This window comes from Myotis daubentonii, chromosome 5 (assembly GCF_963259705.1).
Source record: "Myotis daubentonii chromosome 5, mMyoDau2.1, whole genome shotgun sequence".
NCBI classification, from domain to species: Eukaryota; Metazoa; Chordata; class Mammalia; order Chiroptera; family Vespertilionidae; genus Myotis; species Myotis daubentonii.
Window position 1 is genome coordinate 23,886,294 of NC_081844.1, and position 14,749 is coordinate 23,901,042.

The 14,749-nt window shown below is 57.8% G+C and overlaps 1 protein-coding gene across 1 annotated transcript in view; it reads right to left on the reverse strand.

Annotated features, from left to right (window-relative positions):
• Nucleotides 1-4,555, reverse strand: part of ADGRL1 (adhesion G protein-coupled receptor L1) — a 44,314-nt gene extending 39,759 nt beyond the window's left edge. Inside the window, exon 1 of the mRNA XM_059696625.1 lies at nucleotides 3,750-4,555. The gene's annotated coding sequence lies outside the window, so the exon portion shown is untranslated. The remainder of the gene's footprint in view (nucleotides 1-3,749) is intronic.
• Nucleotides 4,556-14,749: the final 10,194 nt, after the last annotated feature.

Sequence of the window (14,749 nt, forward strand, 5' to 3'; positions counted from 1 at the left end):
TGGGCCAGGGAGTCTAGGCACCTGGGATCCAGAAACAAAAACCAAGTAACAAACTCCCTGAGCATTTGGATCCTGGTCAGGGAGGCAAACAATAAACAAAGAGGTGGGGCAAATCAGGAAATTACAGAGTGTGGGAAAAGCCATCTGTGCTATTGAAAGTCAAGGGAGTGAGTGAAAGGCTGCAATTTTAAACAGGCTGCATGGGGTAAAACTTACTGGGGAGGTGACCATTGAAGCAGGTGAGGGAGCAAAAGCCTTGCAGATATCTGAGTGAGGGCCCAGATGGAAGGACAGCCAATGCAAAGGTCCTGGGGTAGAATCATACTTTGCACGTTGGAGGAGCAGCAAGGAGAGAGGGGGCAAAGGGGAAGATTTTGGGGAGTTGGACCCCAGGACGCCCAGGCCTGGGATTGCTGTAGTGCTCGAATGCAGAGTCTGGGGCTTTTCCTCCCCAGGTGGGACCCTGGTTGCTCTGAAGGGGGAGACACAAGCCTTCTCCCCAACTCCTATGATATGAGCCACTGACTGAAATCCTTTATGTGTCACTGGACTGTGAGCTCCATGAGGCAGGACCAGGCCACTGTCCCCATGGCATTCCCAGCAGGGCACCTGGTGGAGAGGCACTTGGCAAACGGTCACAGATCGCCTAAAGAGGCAGGGCCTGGCCTAATGCCCAGGAGCGCGGGATACACACACCTGGGTACCTACCTGCAGGTGCACATAGGATACACATAGCTGCTCACACATGGAGCCACACACACAAACACAGGGCCAGCCCCTCTGCAAAGCTCACCAACACCAGCACACAGGAGACCCCTATGAACATAGACCAGCTTGATGACACGTGGCCACGCTGGTTCAGCCAGGTCACCACCCGATCACTCACAGAACAGGTGCACACAGGTGCAGACAGACGGACGGCGGACAGGACTAGATTTCTCCCTCCCTGGGACCCCGCTTTTCTCTTCCATTAGGGTGGCCAACACCCCGCCCAGGAGGGATGCTGGCTCAAGCACGCACCTCCAGGGTCACTGCGGTCAGGTCTGGTTCCAGACCCAGGGAACCCCCATCTCGGGAGCCCCTCCTTCTACCTCCCCACAGAGGGGCCTGGAGGAGGGAAGTGTCTGGCGTCTGGAAATCAGATCCTCGAGAGGAGCCCACACAGAAACCAGAGCCTTCCGTGTCCTTGGCCACCCGTCTGACTGGAGAGGTAGGAGGGGGGCAGAGACCCCGATGGAGCTCCCAGTGGCCAGCAAATGGGGGGGGAGGACAGGGATCCCACTCCTATTCCCCATTAAGGGCACTCACTCGGAGGCATAGCAATGCAACTTCCTGGGATCCGAAACCCAACTCCAGATGCCCACGCGGGGGCTGAAGCGCCACACCATCTCCCATCAGCCGGGGGCGCGCAGAGAGGACAGACATGTAAGACGCAGATGACACACAGCCCTGCACGCAGGTCTTCCGTCCTGAAGCCCCGGCCTTCATGCGACCAGTCTCAGGAGCCGCCCAGGCGCCTGCCAGCCCATCCCCAACATACTCACAGGGTCCTCCTTGGATTCTCCCTAGGAGAAGGGGTTCCCCAGGGCAGGCTGGGAATAGAACTGGGCTTTGAGTCTCCTGCTTTCCACCTCCTCCCTACAGGGCCCACAGCCCAGATGCGCTGGTCCCCAGCTCCCCACCCTCCCCCCATCCTGGGCACCATCTCCACACCCAAGGGCAGACATCAGTGCACCATCAGTGATCAAGCCCTAAGCCAACTCCCCACTCCACGAGTGGGGTTTGGGACCAGCGCCCAGTGGAGGGAGGGCAGGCCTAGCAGGGCACTGGAGAGCAGGAGTGACAAGCATGGGGTGCGCTGAGGCCCGGCAGGAGGTCACTGAGACGGAGGAAGAGGAAGGTGGGGATGCCAGCAAGGGGGGCTGGCATTGCCATGTGCACAGGCATGCGTGTGGCTCAGTGCATGGGTGAGATTATCGCCAGCCAGGGATCGAATTAGTTCCCTTTTCCTCTTTCCAGATGATTTTTCATCTCTGTAATTAATGGGCAAGTCAGTTCTGAACAGCATGGCAGGCAAATTGCTAGTTAGGAAAATCACGGATAATTTTCTCGATATGATAATGAAGGTTGTATTCCTTCTCTTATTCTCCCCCTTTTCATCCCACTTTTAAGTAATAAATTCAACATTAGTAGGAAGGGAGTAGGGAGGAAGGAGCAGTCAACTGGCCGCACAGCTGGGGCCTGACCCGGGCCCACCCCGAGGGAGGCCTGAGCCCCTGGCCCTGGGCCGGCAGGGTGACAGCCGGTCCCTCTGTGGGGCGCCCTGACACCCAGTGATCGATGCGGGGTGCCAGCCTGGGAGACCCGCGAAGGGCAGGGTGACAGCCCGGGTGAGGAGGTTGGGTCTGGGTCAGGCTACAGGCTCCGCCAGCCCCCGAGGAGCGAGGAGGGGAGACCACAGGCCTCTCCCAGCAGCATCTGAGGTCAGCGGGCCCCGAGCAGACATCCCCGCAGGTGCCCCGCACACCTGAGCCCACATCGTCCAACCCCCTCTGGACGGTGACTCCTAGCAGCCGAGGAGGCAGAGCAAGCCAGGAGGTAGAGAGAGCGGGAGAGAGATGGAGGGAGAGGGGAGAGAGGGAGGGAGGCGGGCAGAGGCGACCAGCCATCTTGGCAGCCATTTTGCGCCCCTCCCCCGCTCCCCTCGCACCACATGTTTGGATGTGGGCAGACGAGCCCAGGCTCAGGGTCCTGCAGACCCGGGAAGAAAGGGGGCCCTGCCTCAGGCGGCGGCCAGGACTTGGGGGCAAGAGGCGGACAGTGCGGTGCAGCGAGGCCTGGGCAGGATGCGCCCGGGTGCTGACCGAGCCTGGAGAGCGGGACCGGGATGCTGGCGGGGGCCACGTACAGGCGGGTGCTGCCTTTAGGCGGGGGCCGGGGGGGGGGCACTGGGAGGCATTTGCTGGCCCCACCTGGGGCACACACCGCGCTCCCCACCCCCTTCCGGCCCAGACTCCAGTCCCAGGACTCTCAGGTGGGAGGATGGCGATGGAAACCCCAACACCTGGTGTCGGGAGTGGGCTCGTCCTCGAAGCCCGAATCCCAGTGGGTCTATCCTGACAGCTTCCCACGCTCAACGGAGCACCACGGAAAGACGACGCTGCCCGCTGCACCGCTCCTCCCGACAGCGGCGCCCAGACCGACCCCTCCCTACACCCCGCGCCTCCGCTTCCCGGAGAAAAACAACCCCCGGCCCGAAATCCTGCGGTGCTAGCCCTCCGCCAGGCTCCTTCGGGGCCCGGGCCCGCGCGCGGCGCGCACACGCACCCTCCGGCTCCCACCCAGACACCTACACAAACAGGGCGCCAGGCACCCGCGCGCACACGCACCGGGGACACGCAGGCACCGCCGCGCCGCTTCCCCACAAAGGCTGGTGCGCGCGCGGGCACACGCAGCCACGCGCGGGCACACTTGGTGTCCCCTCCCCCCGCAGGGTCCCCGCGGCCGGCCATCTGCACCCCGGAGTGCCCGGCGCTCCGTGGGGGCCGCTCCCCCTGGGCCCATCGCCGGTGGGGGTGAGGTGCGGGCCGCTCCGGACTCCCCTCCGGCGCCGGTGTGGTGACCAGCGGCTCCAGAATCCCCTCCCCCTTCGCGGCCCAGACAGACCCAGGTTCCCATCCTCTCCCTCCTGGCCCGCACACCTGGCCCAGGTGCGGCGTCCCTCTTGCCCCGGGCCCGCAAACACTCACCTGTCCAGCGCCGCTCTGAGCTGGGCCCTGCGCGTCTCTCCTGCGGCTCCGCGAACCCGGACCCCCCGCCCGGCACATCTCCCGGAATCGGGGCGGGGGGGAAACGGATGAGGGGTGGCTGGGCGAGGGCGGCCTCCGTGTCCCCTCCTTCCTCTGGCCCAGCACCGCCGCCACCAACCAAATGAAAAAAATTAAAAAATGAGGATCACAGAGCTCCAAAGGCGGGCCCCGCGCGGCGGTGGCGGCTCGAGGTAGGGGGCGAACGGGTCCGCGCCCCTCCAGCGGAGGGAGGCGGCGGGGCGGGGGCGGCGTCAGAGCTCCAGGGGCTGGGGCGAGGCGGAGCCCCCCGAGGCGGTGCCGGCCGCGGCCTGCATCTCCCCCGCAGCTTCGCGGCTCCGACGGAGGTGGCACGTGTGCGCCCAGGAGACTTCCCAGCCCCCCCGGACGGGGGCGGCGGCGGCGGCCGCCGCGGGGTTAACGGGGCAGCAGGGGCGCCCCTGCAGCCCCCCGCCGCCCGGCGGCGCAGCTCCGGGTCCCGCGCTGCCCCATCCGCCGGGGCCTCCTCGGCAGACAGCGGGGCGGGGGCGCCGCAGCGCCAACAGCTCCCGCGCCGACGGCTCGGGCTCCCCGCAGTGGCCGTGGGGGGCTCAGGTGGGGGGCGGGCGGCGCGGAGCCTGGCGGGGGCGCGGTTGGAAGCGGGCGCGGCGGCGTCGCGCCCCCGGGGCGGCCGGAAGGGGGGCGCCGGGCCGGGCCCGTGGGCACCGCAGGACGCGCGGACCGAGCCGGCGCCGGGCACCAGCAATGACAAGCCGCCTGTTCGCCCCGCTCCCCGGCGCACCAGCTCGGGGAGGGGGACGGCGGGAGCAAGCAAAACCCGGCCCGGAGCCACAGCCCGGGACCAGCCTCTGCAACCTCCCCGGGCGCACCGAGGGCCGGCCGGAAAACCCGGGCTGGAGTTTTCTCCCCTTCGCCTTTCCCGGCCCCCCTGGGAAAGCGGTGAGAGGAAAGGCGAGGTGCTGGATCCCAGCGTTGGAACGGGGAGTGTGTGGGGAGGGTGGCGGGGGGCTGGGGAGAGAAAGGCGCAAGTACGACCCGGAGCGGATTATGCAGGCAGGGAAGTAAAGGAGAGGCCAAGAGCCCAGCGCGGGGAGAGATGAGGGATCAGGAATGGGTATGCAAAACCCGGGTCGGATTAGGCAGAGACGGGAGGAACAGGGAGATGGGGAGCTGCGACACGGCTAAATGCACGCGGGGCACGAAAATTTTGGGCCGGATCCTTCCTCGGGGAGACGGAGTAATGCGTCATGCCTAATGCAGTGGAAACGAGTAAGACCTGGTGTTGTGTTCCCGGACCTGTGCTTGCAGGGGGGCTCCAGGAGGGGGCCGTTCGGTTGCTGAGGAGGCGTAAGCTACCCCCAGCTTTTTGGCTGCGACGTGCAAGCGGGAGGGGCAAAAGGAAGTCTGGGCCCCGGAAAGAAGGGACCTGGAGCGCTGGCTGCACCGGAGCGGGAAGGTAAAAGCGGTTTCAGGATCCAGGGGCAATGCGCCGGCGTGCGTTGAGGAGGCTGCCACTCTGGGACTATAGACCTACAGTGAAAGGCGAGGAAAGACCGCAAAGCCAGGACTGGAGTCACCGGGACGGGACAAGACCCCAGCAGAAGATCCCGGGCAACGGGACAAGGGCTTGGAGCTGACCGAGCACCTGGAGCAGAGGGAAGTGTTAGGGGGGAGGTTAGTATCTAGAAACGCCTCAAACGTCTCACTTTGGGGGTGGGGGGGCCAAATGATGAGAGGAAAAAAAGGGAATTTTAGGTTCTTGGCAAGAGCAAAAACCCGGTACGGATTTACACAGCCTAACAACTACACTGCAGCTAACTGGACTTGAAGTAAGGCGAGGAACCGGCGAGGTCCTAGGCATCTGGCTGAGTGAGGCGAGGGGCAGGTTTTGGGCTGAGGCTGCAGAGGGAGCCCCGCACCCCCCTTCCAGTCCGATCTGGCTTGGATCCCTGGAGCCATCGCAGTGACTGCCAAGACTCAGAGTGGGGGCTATAAAACCGGGACCCAGGCCAAAAATAGACACTTCAGCAGAATAGACAGCTCAGTGCACGGTGGGGGCTGGGAGGAAATTAGAAGGGAGAAGAGTCCTGGAGAAGGGAGTAGCCAAAAGTCCTGAGCAATAAGATCCGGGGAGACAGACCTGGAAGTCTGGCTGCTGGCTCCATTTTATGAAAGATGGGTGCAACTCAAGACGACTGATGGATGGGGAGGAGCAAACACCTGGCTTTGATCCTTGGGGAAAGGAGTCCATCCAAGTGAAGCCTAAATAGTAACGCGAAGTCCAAAGCAAGGGCTGAATCCTGGCGGACCCAGGGTGGCCATTAATGGGGTGTGAGGAGTCCGGCAGACAAATCCAGATTTGAATGACAGAGGAAGGGGGTGAGCTAAGGATGGGGAGGGGGACAAACCCAGTCCGTCTCCAGAGAAGAGAATGCATTGTCAACCAAGCTTGGTTCTGCATAATAGGGGAGGAATAGGGAGAGTGTGGAAAAGGCAGTGGGAGGGGTTGGATAGCAAATACACACAATTTGGGGCAGAATTGCTTGGGAACTATGAGTGTCTAAGAAAGCCTAAGTGTATTAACATGGCCTCTAAGAATCGCTTCCAAGAAACATGCCCTGGTAGCTGACCTTAGGGAAAGGCAGAGCCACTAGACTTGCAAGCTGGCTGGGTGACCAGGGGTAACCCCTGTGGCAAACCCCCACCCTCCACCCTCTTTTATGAACAGCTTTCAACTTCAGGACTGGGTAGGGATTCTCATAGCCTGGAACCTGGGTCACAATTGTGCCCCAAACTTTGAGGTGGAGGGTGTAGATGGGCCACCCTCATGCCACCCTCCATGGCTCCAAAGCTCCAGCCTGGATTCTGGGTGGCCAGGCCAGACAGCGGAATCTGAGGGACCAGATGGGAATGAAGCAGAGGTTGATGCGTGCGGAAATGATCCCATCCGTCTATGTTTGGCAGCAAATCTATCTATTATGGGGTAGGTTGGGGCGCCTCGATTCCGCACTTGGAGATATATCAACAGCACCTGGTAGGATCCATGAAAGACCTCATGGATGCTGGGGAGTGAGTACAGTGCTTCAGGGGCAACCAGGACACCCACCCACATCCAGACAGCCGGCTTCCAGCAGGACTGAAAGGGGGCGGGGTGGGGGACTGGGCGCCTCCAGCATCCTCCGGCTCCAAGCCTCCCCCCACCATCCCACCCTCCGTCCCTACTCAGCCCGCCCACCTCCCCCTGCGGACCCCAGGAACCTATGAGCTTGCCTAGGAGGTGGTTCTAACTTGCATTCTCCAGAGGCTGCGAGAAGGGGCGGCTGTTATTTATATGAGGGAAAGAGGTGGCATGCTTTAAGGAACCCCTGGCTCAATTTGGAAAAATCCCCTCCCAGCCCCGCCTCTTTCTCCTAGCACCCCTGGTCGCGACTGGGATCGGTTCGCCAGCCTGTATTCCATCATGGTCTCTGACCTCGTGGGCCAGGGGCTCAGGAGGCGAAGGATGGGGAGAAGCTGGGGTGCGGAAGAGCCGGCACCCCTGCGCCCAGACCCTTGGCTGCGCAGCCGCAGTGGAAGCCTCGCCAGCAGCTGGGCTCCTGGAACTACCGCGTCCTTGCGCGCGCAGTCGCTCGGGCGCCCGTGCCCCTCACCGCGCGGGTTGGTACCGTGCCCCGGACGCCCTGTTCCCTACTCCAGGGCGCACCCTACCTTGTGTCTCCGACTCTCCCGCCCAGAGCGCCTCGAGCCTTTGAATACCCATGTCCCGTCCACCTTCTGTGCACCCGGTGTCCCCACAGCCAGGATGTTCCGCGCCTAGGACACCCCGCGTTCTGATCCCCCGTGTCTTGGGGCCCCTATATGCTGTGCACCTAGCACCTCTGACACCCTGACCTCAGACACCACTCCGCTCACCTGTGCCTTCTGGCTGTCGCTGTGTTCGCCCACTGCCTCGTCCCCTGCACTGACCATCCCATCCCCTACACGGACCATCCCGGCTGCTGGGCTCCACCCTCCCCTCCCCGTTGCTCCGAATCCTTTGCCTCAGGCGGGGCTCCCTGGTTCCCACGGTCCTACCTCAGGCTCTTAATGTTCTGCAGGGGGTGGGGAGTGAGGGTGGGGGGGGGGGGCGGCTTGGGGAAGGAAATAGGAAAAACACGTTTCGGACTCAGGAGAACCAGTACAACGCCCAGGCCTCCACCATCCCAGCCTGTTGTGTTTTGGTTTTTTTTCCTCAACACACACACACACACACACACACACACACACACACACACACACGGGATGTATCACCCAGTCATTTCAGCATCCAGTTCAAGTGTTCATTTCACTCCTTACATTTCTTCCTCACAGAGTGCACCTTACATGGTGCAGTGCTGGGTGTTGATGACCCAGGACCCCACAAACAAGACCGGGAGCCCTATCAAGGGATTCTCGTTCTAGTGGGTGAGGTAGACACAGAGGCATTGATGGAATTCGCTCTGGAAAGTGAGTAGGGTGCTAGGGAATGGGTGGCGGACCTGTCTGAACCTTGAGGGGGAGGCCAGTGTGGTTCTGTGTGTCACTGGCTCTCTTGGAGGCTCCCTGTACCCCCGCCTTAGGCAATGCCTGAGCCCCATCCTGTTCGACACCCTCAGCATTGGGCTGGGAGGATAGGGGAAAGGATTCATTCCAACTGCTCTCTTTGGGAAGCGGGGAGAACAGTCAGTCAACAAATATTTACTGAGCACTTACTGTGCGCCAAGTGTAGGAACACAGTGGTGAATACGGCAGATAACGATTCTTTGTTCATGGGACTGACATTCTAATCAGGAAGGCAGGTAAGAAATCAGACAGATGAAAGATACAGAATGTCAGATGATGAGTACCACGGGAGAACATGAAAGAAGGAAGACAGGAGGGCATGGTGATGGCTGCACTTTAGATAGGGGAGGTCAGGGAAGGCCTCTCTGAGAAGGTAGTACTTGGATAAAGGCCTGAGGTGATGAGAAAGGAGTGTGTGTGTATGTGTGTGTGTGTGTGGGGGGGGGGGGGGGGTGGGGGACCTGGAGGACGGGCACTCCAGGCAGAGGGAACAACCCATGCAAAGGTCCTGAGGCTGAGACCCACTGGGTATTCAAAGGTGCCGTGAGGGCCTGTGCAGCTGGAGAAGGTGAGCGGAGGGAGGCGATGGGGCAGACTGTGGGGCCTGGTGTGCCATGGGGAGGACTTGGGCTTTTGATCTGAGTGAGGTGGCGGCCATGGAGGGTTCTCGAGCAGAGGAGTATTATGTCCCAGCTCAGGTGTTCACAGGCACCCTCTGGCCACTGTGAGGGAACAGAGTGTGGAGGTCAAGCGCAGGAGCTGGGAGACCAGGGCAGAGGTGACTGCACTGACCCAGGTGGTAGAGCTGGGAGTAGTGGCAACGCAGGCAAGCAGTGGGTGGATTCTGGGTGGATTCTGAAGGTGGAGCAGATAGATTGGAAGTTGGATATAAGGGAAAGAGGCAAGTCAAAGCTGAGCCCTGAGCACCCGGAAGGATGGAGACCACAGAGTGTGTGTGTTTGGGGGGCGGGGGGAGAGTATGTGGGCAGGGGGTAGGGAAGAGGGGGTTGGAGGTTAGTTAGATCCAGGAGTTCCATTGGTTTGGCAGATGTTCAAGTGGAGGTGCCTGTGGTGACTGGGAGAGGCCCAGGTGGCTGAGAGATGGCTCGAGTTAACGCTGACAGTCTCATTTATGATGACCCTATGAGGTGGGTACTTTCTCCCCAGGTTCCAGGAGAAGAAACTGAGGCTTCATAACTCTCCCAAGTAGTTAAAATACAGTCAGGTTCTGAGCCAAGCCTGTATGACCCAGGTACGTGGTCGATTGGAGCCACTGCCAGCTGTGCAGGGAGCAAGAAGCGGGGCCATGGGATTGGCGGTCGTCTGGCTCCCAGCTTCCCTCCTACTCATCGATTCATCCTCAAACACCTATGGATGCCAGGCTCTAGCCAGGGCTGGCGTTAGAGTGAGGCACTTTCTGGGCTACAAACTTAAGAGGATGCCAAAAAATTTCAGTATTTCAGTAATTAAGAGAAATAGTATTGCCATGCAATATTTAAAAAATCCAAAATCGTGCCAAAAATCCATGGTGACCAAAATAACCAACTTTTAAAATAAACACAGGATCAGTAAGAGTGTTGTGCACAGCCATGCTGGGAAGGAAATGCCAGGAATACTGATGCTGTCTTTTTTATTGAAGATTTCGACATTTTGTTCATTGTGGATTTTTTTGCATGAATTTTTATTTTTAAAAAGATTGCATTAAAGCGTGATTTATCTTAATGGTTGAGTTTTGGGCCTCACTCTGACCCTGGTTCCAGGCCATGGGTGTGACATTGAATGAGAGACACAAAGTCACTGTCCTCCTGCAGCTCACACTTTATTTGGGAAACATATGATTTATTAGTAACAAGAAGAGCATCTCAGAATGCGATCGATGTTATGAAGGAAAAGACCATGAAGAGTCAGGCAGGATGTGGATGAGTATGATTTAGGCTAAAGTGACGGGGTGGGGTGGGGGGCGGTAGGAGTGGAGGGGCACCTCCCTGAGGAAGAGGCATTTGAGCAGAAGCGATCATCATGTGTGATACAAGAAGAGGGAACAGTAAGTGCAAAGTCCCTGAGGTCAGAACAGGCAGAACTATTTGAAGGGCCAAAGGGCTAGTGAGGTGGGACCACCAAGCACAGCCTCAGATGTCATGAGAAGGTCTGGATTAGATTTTCAGTGATGGGGAGTCCAAGGGGGAGGTGTGAGGGTGTGGGAGGGTGGTGACATGATCTTATTTACATGTTTAAAAGATTATAGGAGAGGTTCCTCAATAAGTACAACACAAAATTACCATAGAACCTAGCAATTCCACTCTTAGTTATATGCCCAAAAGGTTTGAAAACAGGTACTCAAATAGATACTTGCCCACTAATGTTCACAGCAACGTTATTTACAAAAGCTAGGAGATGGGAACAGCCCAGTGTCCATCAGTGGATGAACAGATAAACAAAAGGCGGTGTACCCATGCAAGGGAATATTATTCGGCCATAAAAGGGAAGGAAGTTCTGACACACAAAACACGATGAACCTTGAAAACATGAAGCTGAGTGGAAAAAGTCAGACATAAAAGGCTAGATGTTGTATGATTCCACTTCTGTGACATGCCTGGAATCCGCAGATTGGTGGCTGCCAGGGGAAGGAGGGGGAGTGACCGCACTGGGTATGGAGTTTCCTTTTGAGATGCTGAAACTGCCTGCGGACTGGGTAGAGGTGGTGGTTGCACTGCACTGTGAATGTATTACATGCCACTGCATTGTTCACTTTAAAACGGTGAGTGGTTAATTTTATGTTATGGGAATTTTACCTCAACTGAATCCAAATTATAAGGAATTTGAGAGGGATACAGGAGACTGGGGAGGTGGCTGCCATGGCCAATCCAGGTGAGAGGTGATGGAGGTCTGGAGCAGGATGCTGGGGAGAAGTGTTCAGATTTAAAGCACATACAACAGGACCCCTTAAGCTTTGCATCCCACCTGCCTCACCAGGACTGCTCAAACCTCACCTCTCTATTAAAAACTGCAAATAGTCCTAGCTGGTATGGCTCAATGGATAGAGTGTTGGCCTGCGGACTGAAGGGTCCCGAGTTCAATTCCAGTCAAGGGCACATGCCCAGGTTGTGGGCTCAATCCTGTCTGGGATGTGAAGGAGGCAGCCGATCAATGATTCTCTCTCATCATTGATGTTTCTATCTCTCCCTCTCCCTCACTGAAATCAATAAAAATATATTACAAAAAAAGGAAATAAATAAAAATTAAAAAACCTGGGGAAAAAACTGTAAACACACCACCGGCTCACTCCTTGGCTCCCTCTCCCCTTTATTCCCTCCTGTAGCATTTTCCCACCTTACCTATTTTTGTTTCATTTGTTTGTCTCTCTCACTGGAATATCAACTCCCCCAGGCCAGGATTTTTTTTTTAATACATTTTTATTGATTTCAGAGAGGAAGGGAGAGATAGAAACATCAATGATGAGAATCATTGGTCAGCTATCTCCTGAACGCCCCCGACTGGGGATTGAGCCCGCAACCCAGGCATGTGCCCTTGGCCAGAATCGAACCCGGGACCCTTCAGCCCTTCAGTCCACAGGCTGACGCTCTATCCGCTGAGCCAAGCCGGCTAGGGCGGATTTTTCGTTTCTTGCTCACTGCTGTATTCTCACACCTAGAACTGCTCCTGGCCCCTCGTAGGTGCTCAGGACAGCGTAGGCGAGGGGAAGAGAGCGAGAATCCTGAAAGCAGTCCTGGTCCAGCCTGAGCCGCAGGCAGGCCCGGCGGTCCGTTCCCAGTTAGGCGCCGAGAGGGGAGCGCATTCGGGCTGCGCTGCCCTCCCGGGCCGCTAGGGGCCGCTGCCCCGCTGCTCTGCGGCCGCCAGGTGCGGAGGCCGGTCCCTTCCCCCCAGGTGCGCGGCGGCGCGGCCGACCGGCCGTGGGACCAGGGATGCAGGGTGAAGAGCGCAGAGATGGAGAGGACGCTGTAGGGTGAGGGGGAGAAGTGGGGGTGGAGGGAGAGCGCTGCGCGCGTCTGAAGTGGGAGCTGCTGAAAGGGAGGAGAAAGAAAGCCCTGGAGACGTTAGAGGTCTGAGAAGGTGAGGAGAAGGTCAGCTGAGTGATTGGGAGAGAGGCGGGGTGCGGAGGGGGGCATCTGAGGAGGTCGGCAGAGAGCGGGGTTCAGAGGGAAACACCCAGGGCGAGGCTGGGGGAGGTAAGACAGGTGCGCAGGTGAGGCGTCTGGGAGAGTCCCTGAGGGGAAGGGGCCTTGACTGGGAGACACTTGGACAGAGCATGGGCATAGCTGGGATGTGGGGGGTAGGCCTGGCCTGTGGGGAGTTAAGGACCCCAGGGAAAGGGCCCTGCACTTTGCCAGCCTGGCTGGTGTGGACTTCAGCAGTAAGGGTGCGGGGGACACACTCGGACCTCTCAGGCCCCACCCCTCTGGGCCAGCTGCCGTGGAGTGTGGTGTGTAGGCCAAGCTCATCCTAGGAGCCCAGCTTGCTTCCACAGAGGGGATGGCCAGGTAAGTGGTTTATTCAGCCTGACGTGCCCTATGCCCCTCCATGCCCTATGCCCCATGACAGTATTTGCTGTGCATTGAGCTGGGTGGGGGCAAAAGGAGGTGGTCAAGGACTCAACACAACGTGAGGGTTGGACGACAGGTGGGGCTGTGGGGAGTATAGCTGGGAGGCCCTTCCTGGCCCGGGGGCTCAGAGAAGCCTGCCCTGAGGAAGTGACCCGTCAGAGAGAGCAGGACCCTGCCGCTGAAGATGGAAGGCCTTGGTGGTCTGGGCAGAGAGGAAGTTCTGAGGATGTCTGTCGCCAAGAAAAATGACAGCAGGGTCCAGACAGCAAGGCGGTAGGGAGTGGCAGGGCCTGCGGCAACCTGAAGACGCCTGCCAGGCCTAAAGGCTCTGAAATGGAATGGGATTGGGACGGTTGTTGAGAAGGAAGGAGAGAGTCCCATGGAGGTCAAGGCCATGGCCACAGGAAGGTAGAAAGTGATTCCTGACCTTGCATGGGCCCAGGACAGAGGCTGCAAAGCCAGATGGCAACTAGGGGGCCAAAATGCAGAAATGAGGCAGGTGTGAGGCTGTGAGAAGGGAGGGCGGCAGCTGTGGGGAGCTGGAGACACAGCCTCCTTTTAAGCTGGCAGCCGCTTGCTACTACTCAGCTCCAGCTGAGGGCCACCGCGTGGGAAGTCAGGCTCGGAGCTGCCAGAACGGTTCTTCAAGGGAAGTCGGGATTTTTGTGCAAAGTTCCCTGAGCACAAAAATTGATCTACTAATGTTCCATTGCTCCGATCTAGCAATTCCATTCCTGTTTATTCACCAAAACACACAGACACAATGTTCATAGTGGTTGGGTTCATCGTCACCAGATGTTGGTCACCACCCAGTGGCCATCAACTGGCAAAAGGAAAATAAATTGGGATATAGCCATCCCATGGAATACAACGCAGCAATGAAAAAGAATAAACAATGAATACATGCAGTGTGAATGACTCTCGGGGCAATGTAGAGCAAAAGTGTAAGACAGAGAACAGAACAAATAACGGGGTCCTATGACATGTTTCTGTGGCATTCAGGGACGGACAGGAGTAATCTACGGAGTGAATCAGGTGGCACCTTTGACTTTAGGGTTGGGTGCTTCTTTGTGTGGGAGGGTGGCATCCTGTGCGTTGAAGATGTTGAATAGCATGCCTGGACTTTTTAAAATTTTTAATGAATATTTAAACATGTTTATTGATTTCAGAGAGGAAGGGAGAGGGAGAGAGAGCCAGAAACATTAATGATGAGAGAGAATATTGATGGTCTGCCTCCTGCATGTCCCCCTACTGGGGATCGAGCCCCCAACCCGGGCATGTGCCCTTGAGAGGAATCGAACCTGGGACCCTTCAGTTCACAGGCTGACACTCTAGCCCAGCCGTTTGAAATGAATAAAACTATTGAAAAAAAAGACCGTACCCTTTTATGTAATGATGTTTACTTTGAATTTATATTAGTTCACACAAACACTCCATCCATGCTTTTGTTCCGGCCCTCCGGTCCAGTTTAAGAACCCATTGTGGCCCTCGAGTCAAAAAGTTTGCCCACCCCTGCTCTAGCCACTGAGCAACACCAGCCAGGGCCGGACTCTTCTTACTAGATGCCAGTAGCATCTTTACAGTTATGACAAATGTCCGATGTGTGTGTGTGCCGGGGGGTAGCTCTATCACCATCAGGTGAGGACCACTGGGAACGAGACACTTGGGGGCATAACTCAGTGTAAAGGAACCTAAGAGCTTCTAAAGACTAGACTTTTCTATATCTTAAGCGAGGTGGTGGTGACAAGGGTGCAACATATTTTTTAAATCCACAGACCTGTATTCCTGAGAGGTATGTGC